Source organism: Vombatus ursinus, unplaced genomic scaffold, assembly GCF_900497805.2.
Source record: "Vombatus ursinus unplaced genomic scaffold, bare-nosed wombat genome assembly UNPS02014791.1, whole genome shotgun sequence".
NCBI classification, from domain to species: domain Eukaryota; kingdom Metazoa; phylum Chordata; class Mammalia; order Diprotodontia; family Vombatidae; genus Vombatus; species Vombatus ursinus.
Genome location: NW_020954569.1, coordinates 10077492 through 10089413, shown reverse-complemented (window position 1 = coordinate 10089413; position 11922 = coordinate 10077492). Strand labels below are relative to the sequence as shown.

Genomic DNA, 11922 nt, shown 5'->3' with positions numbered 1-11922 from the left:
TTAGATTTGCTATTGCTAACTATGTCTCCCTCCTTTCTATTTCTCCTATTTCTATCCTCTCTCTCATTTCACCCAGTCTCTCCTCAAAAAAGTTTTACTTAAACCTGTCACCTTCCCAAATCTGCCCTCCTTTTTATATCCCCCTTTCTCTTATTCCCATTGCCTCCCACTTTCTTATAGAGAAAGATAAACTTTTAAACTCAATTGAATGCATATATTACTCCTTCTTTGAGCCAATTATGATGAGAGTAAAGTTCACTCATTCCCCCTCACCTTCTCTTCTTTGTCTCCACTGTAAAAACTTTTCCTTGACTCTTTTATGTCAATTTACCCCATTCTACTCCTCCTTTCCCCTTTCTTCCAGTAAGCAAATATGTGTAATGTGGATAAAATAGAAGCATTTCCAATAAACCCGGGATGAAACAGGTATGCCTGTTATCACTAGTATTATTCAACATTGTATTAGAAATGTTCGGTTTAGAAATAAGAGAAGAAAATGAAATTGGAGGAATTGGAGTAGGCAATGAGGAAACAAAGCTATTGCTCTGCAGATGATATGATGTCAGATTTAGAGAATCCTAGAAAATCAACTAAAAAACTACTTGAACCAATTATCAACTTTAATGAAGTTTCTGGATATAAAATAAACTCATGTAAATCATCATCATTTTTATATATTACCAACAAAGCCCAGCAACAAGAGATAGAAAGAAAAATTCCATTTAAAATAACTGTAGACAATATAAAATAGTTGGAGTCTGCCTGCCAAAACAAACCTAGGAACAACATGAACACACTTACAAAATACTTTTCACAAAAATACAGTCAGATCTAAACAATTGGAAAAATACTGATTGTTCATGGTTAGGCTGAGCTAGTATAATGAAAATTACAATTCTACTTAAATTAATTTACTTTTTTATTGTCATACCAATCAAACTACCAAAAAAGCATTTGATAGAACTAGAAAAAATTATAACAAAAATTAATTTGGAAGAACAAAAGATCAAGAATGAAAAGGGAATTAATGTAAAAAAATCAAAGCAAATTAGCCTCATCATACAAGGTCTAAAACTATGGTAGAAAGCAGCACTCATCAAAACTATTTGGTACTGGCTAAGAAACAGTGTGGTGGATCAGCAGAATACATTAGGTACACAAGATACAGGATTGAATGATTATAGTAGTCTACTGTTTGATAAGCTAAAAGACATCAGCTTCTGGGATAAGAACTCCATATTTAACAAAAACTGCTGGGAAAGCTAGAAAATACTGTGGAAGATACTAGGCATAGACCAACATCTCAAACCATCAAACCATCCATAAGCAAATTAAGAGACCAAGGAATAGTTTATCTTTTAGAACTATAAAGAAGGGAAGAATTTATGACTGAACAAAAGATAGAGAATATTATAAAATACAAAGTGGATAATTTTGATTACATAACATTAAAATGTTTTTGCACAAACAAAATCAATGCAACTAAGATTAGAAGGAAAGCAGAAAGCTGGGAAACAATTTTTACTGAAAGTCTCTTTTATAAAGGTCTCATCTCTAAATATATATAGAGAACTGAGTCAAATTTATAAAAATACCAGTAATTCTCCAATGGATAAATGGTCCAAAGATATGAACAGACAGTTTTCAGATGAAGAAATTAAAGTGATGCATAATCAAATAAAAAAATACCAAATCAGTGCTGATTAGAGAGATTCAAATTAAAACAGCTCTGATGTCTCACCTCACACCTATCCGATTGGCTGATATGACAGAAAAGAAAAATGATCCATGTTGGAGAAGATGAGGGAAAATTGGAACACAAATTCATTGTTGGTGGAGTTGTGAAATAATCCAACCGTTCTGGAAAGCAGTTTGGATATATGCCCAAAGACCTATAGAATGGTGAATACCTTTTGATCCAAAAAGTAACCCTAGTAGTTGTGTGTAGCAAAGAGATCATAAAAAAATTAAAAAGGCCTTCATGTACACAAATATTTATAACATCTCTTTTTTTGGTGGCAAAGAATTGGAAATTGAGGGGATACCCATTAATTGAAGAATGGCTGATCAAATTGTGGTATATGAATGTAAGGGAATACTATTGTTCCATAAGAAATGATGAACAGTAATTAAATAAGAAAGCAAAAAAGAAAGAGAGAAAGAGAGAAAGAAAGAGAAAGAAAGAAATGATGAGCACGTGGATGTCAGAAAAACCTGGAAAGACTTACATGAACTGATGCTGAGTGAAGTGAACAGAAGGCGGAAAACATTGTACACAGTAACAGCAACATTGTGTAATGATTAACTATGATAGACCAAGCTCTTCTCAGCAATGCAATCATCCAAGACTATTCCAAAAGATTCATGATGGAAAATGCTAATCATGTCCTGAGAAAGAACTATGGAGTCTGAATGCAGATTGAAGCATACTATTTTCATTTTTTTTCTCTTATTCTTTCCCTCTTTTATTCTTATTCTTTCACAACATAACTAATGTGGAAATATGCTTAACATGATTATACATTTTAACCTGTATCAGATTGCTTACTGTCTTAGGGATGGGATAGATGATGGAAGGAGGGAAAAAATTGAACTAAAATCTTTACAAAAATGAATGTTAAAAACTATCTTTTCATGTAAATGGGAAAAATAAAATATTGTTAAGGAGGAAAAAAGAATTGTCAGCATCTCAGCATAATTTCAAAGCAAATTATGTTTTTTGGTTTAATTTCTGTTTAAAATAATAACTATCAGCATTATGAACTTCCTGCTGACTGTTCTTCATTTGCTATCATCAGGAACTTTTCTTACAAGATCAGTGTTTAGAGGGACAAGTCTGTGTGACAGCAGATGGAGGGACATAGAGGAGGCAGTACAATCATAGCCAGGCCCCAGCTGCCATGAGGCTTCTCAGGCACCTGTGTTCTACAAGGTCTTCAACTAGCAGCACTACAGCAGTGGTACCTGGTGCCAGTTCCAGATCAAGTTCCCCGCCAATTTGGAGAACCAGGTTGGCTGGCAGCAGTTTGAAGAAACAGTTTGCACTCTAAATAACCTTCATCCTGAAGCAGAAATGCTTGGGGGCCAATCTTACCTTGAAGGTTGTTTGCTTTGTTTGACAGCATATACTATCTCTTTGTGCATGGAAACACATTAATAAAAGGTTTTGAAGAAAATTACCAAATATATTGAGAAACAGAATGAGAAGATTTGCGCTCCCCAGGGTCTCCTTTTGACAGACCCAATTTAGAGAGGACTTTGTGTTATTGAAATTATAGACAGAGGCATGAGCAGTGAAAGATAAATCATCGAGTCTAAGAGTCTGTCTCAGAGTGGGACTCTCTTCTGTCAACCGGCCAACTGCAGAATGTCACTTACCTTCTCTCCAAGCATCATTCCTTTGTATCTGCTGCCAGAGTCATGGTGTGATTCTACTCGAAGAACTAACTTTCTTAAATTCTGCTCCTGAGGTGACATCTAGTCACTCAGCCTCCACTTTGTGTCTTTAAACTGTGTAGGACTCTGTAATCTTTGTAGTTAATTCTGAGAAAATATAATGAAGCATTTCACTTTTTTAATTCAAAACAATTTAATAAAATGAGCTGTGTAAATCAGCCAAATCCAGAATCCATTTCTTATCTGCCACCAGGACTATTGGTTCTGCTCAGTATTTATGCTGTCATCTCTACCAGGTGTTTTAACTATTTCCACTGGCAAAACTTATGAATCATAAACCTCTCTTGAATTCAGTATTCAGGATTCACATAAATCTTGTAATTAGTTCAGGTAAAATAATATAAATGCTTTCTGAGTGAAACTCCCCAAAATCTAAATTAATATTTGCTTCTCTTCTACCTACATTCTTCATGACAGTGTTTACCAAGACCTTGAAATTAAGTTAATCATTACGGTTTGACAGCATTGTTCTTTGGAAAGAGCTAAGAGATTTATTAGAAAAGAATGACAGAATTAAAGTTCTACTCCCAGTGATATTGTAGGTGCTAATACTGTATCTAATCTTCCAGATTTAATTTGTTATGGATTTGTTAGTCATTTACCTAAATCCCAGAGACTTGTTGAGTATTTTAAATGTATAAAACTCTTTTTGTTTTTCTACAGCCTATAACAGTATGTCTGTCTGCCTTTCATACACATTGCGATAACTTTGCCCAAATATTAATGCATTAGTAAAACTTTTCTTAAATAAAAATGTGAATATTTAGTTGTTTCTATTACCTATATATTTTCTTATTTTTTTGCTTACCTTTATACCAGTTGTGATATTTGCAGCAAAAATTATCAGTAGTCTGACATTACAGATAACTGATTCACTGTTAACTTCTACATCTGAAACACATTTTTTCTTATCTGTTAAGATATCATTTTTATTTTTTTGGTATGATATGTGTTGTTCCTCATTATGGTGTCAACCATTTCTTTTTTTTCTCCTTAATGAAAATATTCATACTGTGAAATTGTGAGATGTTCACATCTACTACATGTCTATGACTTCTCATTTCTGATCTATTTTTTTCAAATATCTTTTCCACTATTCTCATCTAGGCTTCCCTTTGCTCTGAAGTTATCAACTATGAAGTTACATATTGATTTAATTTGGTAAATATCATTCAGTATTTTCATGCAAATTTCTTCTTCTTTATGCTCTATAATTGACTTTGCTGAATAAATTGAAATTACATTCATGGTGGCCTTTTAGCAAATATTCTTCATTGACATTGCAATACAAGATATCCAAATACCTCCAAAAATTAGGATTTGGGTTACTCCTAACTTGACAAGTGCTTGCCTTAGTAACTCTATGTATTCCCAACCATCCTTCCCCTTATGGCCAAACCATCTTTTCAACAATTACTCTGCTTCCAAACATACACCTTCTATCTTATTTTCAGCTCTGTAAATCTGATCATAAGATTACCATTATTATTACCTGGAAAATTAAAATGCAACAATTTACATTTCCTCATTGTATTTATGACTTTTAGGTAAATAAGTTGGTTGAGTATGGAAAAAGGTATAAGAAATAGTATTTTGAGCTGTTCAAAATTACATAGGTGTCTTGGATTTATGAAGAAAATTGTATTTTAGAGAGAAAGAAATCTATGTCTATATTCTACTTACAATTTCTGTGTGGGGAAAAAAGTAAGAAGAAAAGTATGATCAATGAGATTAGAGGAATTAAGGAATAAATATTTGAAAAGAAAGACAGAATGTGATGGAATACAGGATAAACAAAAGAAGAATGAAGTTTTCAACTCAAAATAAGTAAGAAAAGCTAAGTAGATAAAATTGTAACCTAATATAATTGGTTAGACTGTTTTGGTGGTGGAACAAATTAGGAAAACAAGAATTTTGTCTCAGAGGGTTGGGTGGTGGAAAATGAGTGGCTGTATGTTTTTGGTTAAAAATTAAAAAAGGGAAGTTAGGTGGGGCTGTCCATTTATTAAGAGATAATCAAGAGACAAATGACAATGAGATGATTTGGGGTAAAATGTAAACATCTACAAATATTTAATAAATACTGAAAATTTCATCAAGAGCAAAAATGCAGATGTGAAGCTTTTCCTAAAAAAGGAGAAATTGGATTCACTGAGGATGAGGCAGCTGCTGGTCCACGAAAACAGCCAGAAAGTCTATCAAATAAGGAATCATCCAGTAAGAATAATATTTTAAAAATTACTATAATGATAGTCATAGATTAATTTCCTATGGGTACTGAGGAATTTGTTGACCTGATCACAACAATAGAAAGGTCTATTGTTGTCTCCAAAGAAATAACAGAGAACCCTTCAACAATATAAAGGAAGATGGCTCATATCCACTTTGGGTGATTTACTTGGGCATAAATGATACCTAAAGGAATCAAATATGTATCACCAAATATCATGATGTTTGTAGCAAGAAATTTAAGACCATAGTGTTGCATGTTTTTTTTTCTCTCTGTTGTCCACTAGAAGCAAGTGATGCAGAAGAGAAAACTTGATTTGAAAAATTAGTATCTAAGTATGAGAGAGAAAAAAGCAAAATAATCTGTAGTGTAGCTCATATTTTCTGATTGCCGGTTTCAAGGAGTTCAGAGGAAGGCTTGGTAGGATCCTCAAATGGAAATCAGCTGATATGGGGTGGAAATTATCTATATTGCAATTTGAAGCCAAAAAGTGAAATAATTTCACTGAAAAAGAAAACAAAAAAAGTGTTTGAAACAACTGAAGTAAATGCACAGAAAACCAAGCTAGTTAAATTTTAAATAGGTAGATATAGATATAAGGCAAAGAAGGATGGGTAATAGGATGAATAGAAGTATAAGATTGATGTGGTGCTATAAATACAATATAAATAGTGCAAAAATTCATATGTGGAAGAAAAAAAGGAAAGCTAAGGGTCCCTTTTTTTCCCCACACTGCTATCCAGTTCGAAAAATGAAGATCAGAGAAGACTTCAGTTTAAATTACATGGCACAATGATCACTGACAACAGACCTAGAACTACTCTTTTTTTTTTTTTAGTTTGCTTCTTCTTTTCAGTGCCAGGGAAATTCGCTGAAAATGATCTTGTACCAGCTAACAAGTACTTGTAACAAGTACTTGTGATTCAAGATATTGAAAGAGATAATAGATAAGTACTTACTTTCCCGTGAATTCAAATCACTTGTTTGTCTAATGAATTTATATCCTTTGGCACTGGGAAAAGCTAAGAAACAGTAATACCACCAAAAACAAAAACAAAAACAAAACTTGTAGAACTGATTAACAGTCTTATTTAAATGTTTATGGAAAATGGTAGCAGTGCCACAGGTTTGGAGAAAAACAAATGTTTTACAAATTAAAGATAAAAGAAGAATGACAGATTTGGTAACTATTGTCCATGGAGCTTGGTTTTTGCTTCTTGGAAAATATTAGACAAGTCTTCAAAAAATAATGAATATTTAGTGAAGAACATAGTATTTGAAATAGACCAACAGTGTTTCATACTAAACTATTTGTCACTCTCCATTTTATTTCCAGGGTTTCTACTTGAGAAAGTTGTAAATGCATTTTTTCTTAGAGAGTTCATTGATGACTTGTTTAATTTCTTTTTTTTTTTTCCTGAGGGCTGTTTAAGTATTTTATTTCCTTTTCCATTAATCTAGGCAATTTGCATTTTTGTAAATTTTCATCAATTTCACTAAGATTTTCAAATTTATTTGTATATAGTTGGGAAAAATAGCTCCTAATAATTGTTTTGATTTCCTCTTCATGGGTGTTAAATTTGCCCTTTCCATTTTTTGTTGCTGATAATTTGATTTTGTTCTTTTTTTAAAATCAAATTAACCAAAGGTTTATCTATTTTATAGTTTTTTTTTCATAAAACCAGCTCTTAGTTTTATTTATTAGTTCAATAGTTTTCTTAATTTTAATTTTATTAATCTCTTCTTTGGTTTTCAGAATTTCTAATTTGGTATTTAATTGAGGATTTTTAATTTGTTCTTTGTTTAGCTTCTTTTTTTAGTTGCGTACCCAATTCATTGACATCTTCTTTCTCTATTTTATTCATATAAGCATCTAGAGATATGAAACTTCCCCTTATGGACCTCTTTTACTGCATCTCATAAGTCTTGGTATGTTGTATTATTATTGTCATTCTTTTGGATGAAGTAATTGATTGTTTCTAAGGTTTGTTGTTTGACCCATTCATGCTTTAGGATTAGATTATTTAGTTTCCAATTAATTTTTAGTGTATCTTTCCATAGGTCTTTATTATATGTAATTTTTATTGCATCATGACCTGAAAAGAATGCATTTAATATTTCTTCCTTTCTGCATTAGATTGTGAGGTTTTTATGCCCTAGTACATGGTCAATGTTTGTGCAGGTGCCGTGAACTGCTGAGAAAAAGGTATATTCTTTTGTGTCCCCATTCAGTTTTCTCTAGAGGTCAACCATATTTAATTTTTTTCCATATTCTATTGATCTCCCTAACTTCTTTCTTGTTTATTTTGTGGTTACATTTATCTAGTTCTGAGAGGGAGAGGTTGAGGTCCACCATTAGTGTAGTTTTGCTATCTATTTCTTCCTATATCTCCCTGAACTCCTTTAAAAATTTGGCTGCTATGCCACTTGGTGCATATATGTTCAGTAATCATATTAGTTCATTATCTATGGTACTTTTTTACCAGGATGTAGTTTCCTTCCTTATCTCTTTTAATTAGATCTATTTTCTTTTCTTTTGCTTTATCTGAGATGAGAATTGCTACCCCTGCTTTTTTTTACTTCAGCTGAAGCATATTATATTCTGCTTTCGCCTTTTACCTTTACTCTGTGTGTATCCTTCAGCTTCAAATATGTTTCTTGTAAACAATATATTATAGGATTATGGTTTTTAATCCACTCTCCTATCAGTTTCTGTTTTAAGGGAGACTTCATTCCATTCATATTCACAATTATGATAATGAACTGTGTCTTCCTCTCCATACTATTCCCCCCTCCCATGTTTATGCTTTATTTTCTCTTTTTTCTTTTCCCCTCCTCAGTAGGTTTTTGCTTTCTACCACACCTTCTATCAGCCCCCTCCCTTTTCTTTTTCCTTTACCCTTTCTACTACCTACAGTGTAAGTTAGATTTATATACCTAATGGATTATGTTATTCCTTCTTTGAACCAAATGTGATGAGAGTAAGGTTCAAACAATGTTCATTCCCTCCCTTCTTCTTTACCTCTACTGTATTTGGTTTTTGTGCCTTCCATGTGATGTAATTTATCCTTGTCTGCCTCCTCCTTTCTTCTTTTCCCAGTACAGTCTCTTTTCACCACTTAGATTTCTTACCATCACTTCTAAGTCAACTTAAACACTAGCCCTCTGTCTAAGTATATCCCCTTTTAAATGTCATAATGACATTAGTTACTAAGAGATATAAGTGTCATCTTTCCTTGTAGTGATGTAAACAGTTTTCCCTGATTAATAATAATAATATGTTGTTGTTGTTGTTGTTTTTCCTTCCTGTTTGGCTTTTTATACCTCTCTTGAGTCTTGTATTTGAAGATCAAATTTTCTGTTGAACTTGGTCTTTTCATCAGGAAGGTTTGGAAGTCCCCTATTTTTTTTTTTTGAATGTCCACCTCCTTTGAAAGAGTATGCTTAGTTTCACTGAGTAGTTGATCCTTCATTGTAATCCAAGCTCCTTCACCTTATGGAATATTGTATTCCACACTCTCTAATCTTTTACTGTAGAAGCAGCAAGGTTTTTCATTATCGTGACTGTGGTTCCATGACATTTAAATTGTTTCTTTCTGGCTACTTGCAGTATTTTCTCTTTGATCTGGTAGTTTTGGAATTTAGCTACTATATTCACTGGTGTGCAACCTGAAATAGGCTCTACATATACATTCTTATTTAATATATTTTCCCTTTAGTCATGTTGTAAAGAAGAATTAGAACTGATAGGAGGAACCACAAGAAAGAGGAAACAGAACAAAACAGAAGAGAAAAAAAGATTAAATAGTGTGCTTCAATCTGAATTCTAACTCCATAGTTCTTTCTCTGGATATGGATAGCATTTTCCATCATAAGACTTTTGGAGATGTCTTAGATCCTTGCATTATTGAGAAGAGCTAAGTTTATCAAACTTAGTCATGGCACAGCATGCTGTTACTATGTACAACATTGTCCTGGTTCTGCTCATTTCACTTAGCATCAGTCCATATGAGTCTTTCCAGGTTTTTCTGAATTCAACCTGCTCATCATTTCTTATAGCAAAATCATATTCCATTACATTCATATACAAAAACTTACTCAGCCATTCCCCAATTGATGGGCATCCTCTCAATTTCCCATTCTTTGCCAACACAAAAAGAACTGCTATAAATATTTTTGTACATGTGGGTCCTTTTCCAATTTTTATTATCTTTTTAGGATATAGCCCTAGAAGTGCTATTGCTGGGTCAAATGGTATGCACATTTTTACAACCCTTTGGGCATAGTTCCAAATTGCTCTCCAAAGTAGTTGCATCACTTCACAACTCCACCAACAATGCATTAGTGTTCCAATTTTCCCACATCTTCTCCACCATTTATCATTATCCTGTTTTGTCATGTTGGCCAGATAGGTGTGATGTGGTACCTCAAAGTTATTTTGATTTGCATTTCTCTATTCAATAGTTATTTATAGCATTTTTTATATGACTATAGATGGCTTTAATTTCTTCATCAGAGAACTGCCTGTTCATATCCTTTGACCATTTATCAATTGGGGAATGACTTGTATTTTTTATAAATTTGACTTAATTCTCTATATATTTTAGAAATGAAGCTCTTATCAGAGAGACTGGTTGTAAAAATTCTTTCCCAATTTTCTACTTGCTTTCTAATCTTGATTGTATTGGCTTTGTTTGTGCAAAAACATTTCCATTTTATATAATCAAAGTTATCCATTTTTCTTCTCGTAATGTTCTCTATCTCCTGTTTGGTCATGAATTCTTCTGTTCTCCATAAATCTCATAGGTAAGCTATTCCTTCCTCTCTCAGTTTGCTTATAGTATCAGCCTTTACATCTAAATCATGAACCCATTTTGACTTTATTTTGTTATATGTTGCACAATTTTGGTCTATGCCTAGTTTCTGCCATAAGTTGTTGTCTTCTGTTATATTTTGTAACTCCTTTTCCATTTGGTCCATTTTACTTTTTAAGGAGTGTGTTTTTGTGCTTCCTTTTACATTTGGTCAATTCTACTTCTTAAGGAGTTGTTTTCTACAGTTAATTTTTGTCCTTCCTTTTCCATACCTCTTATTTTGCATACCTCTCATTTCTTTTCCCAATTTTTCTTCTACTTCTCTTATTTGACTTTTAAAATCCTTCTTAAGCTCTTCCAAGACAGCTTTTGGGACTTGAGACCAGTTCATATTTCTCTTTGAGATTTCAAATGTGAGTATATTAACAATGATGTCCTCTTCTGAATTTGTGCATTGATCTTCCCTTTCCCCAAAATAAAAATCTATGGTCATTTTCTATTTCTACTTTTTATTCTTGATGTTTATCTATTTTCTGACTTACTACAACAAAAGAATGTTGAGTTCTCCCAGTGGAGTGAAGGGGGCACTTACCCAAGCTTTTTTTTTCCTACTTGCAGGTGCTTTGCACTTGAATATTTGTCTCCTGGTCTTCTGGGCCTTGCACAGGGATGTTTTAATTCTGGTGGATTTCTGTCATCCTAGATTTTTGCCTTCTGGAGTTGTGCTTCCCAGACTTGCGTTGATACACCAGGTGATTTCCCTATTAGAGAATGCTATCACCTGTGGTAGTTTTCCAAGCTGGTGTCTACCAGTTCCCCTTCTTGTATTGAGTCTCTTAGTGGGGGGAGAGTTCCTGGTGTTGGCACTTGCCTGCTCCACCCTCCTGGGTCTCTGGATCTCCCTAGTATGCTGAGGTGGGGATTGCCACTGGATTCCTGGGATGCCTTCAGTCCTATACTGCTTCCCCTACCCCCAAGTGAGAGCGGCCTTTCCTGTTAATCCCCCAAGCTTCCTGGGGTACAAAACTGCTGTGCGCTGTCTTTTTACTGGCTCAGGGTTTTTCCTGGGTCGATATTTTCTGGACCTTCAGAGGTCAGTGAGGTAGAGTGAAAGTGACTTACTTTTTTCTCCACCATCTTGGTTCCCAGAAGAGGAACCACCAGAAATTCTAACTCTTGTTAAACAATGTGAGTACAATTTGATTTTTGAATGCAGTTTGTTAAGAGTGTAACATTTTTTGTATGGAATATATATATATATATACACACACACATATATATATGTAATATATACACACATGTACATATACATATATACCTACATACACACCCATATATACATATGTGTATATATACATATACATATATGCGTGTGGATAGATAGATAGATAGATAGATAGATAGATAGATAGATAGATAGAT

At 33.4% G+C, this 11922-nt stretch overlaps 1 pseudogene; it reads left to right on the top strand.

The window, feature by feature from the left end:
- Positions 1-417: 417 nt before the first annotated feature.
- Positions 418-3304, top strand: LOC114048087 (annotated as a pseudogene).
- Positions 3305-11922: the final 8618 nt, after the last annotated feature.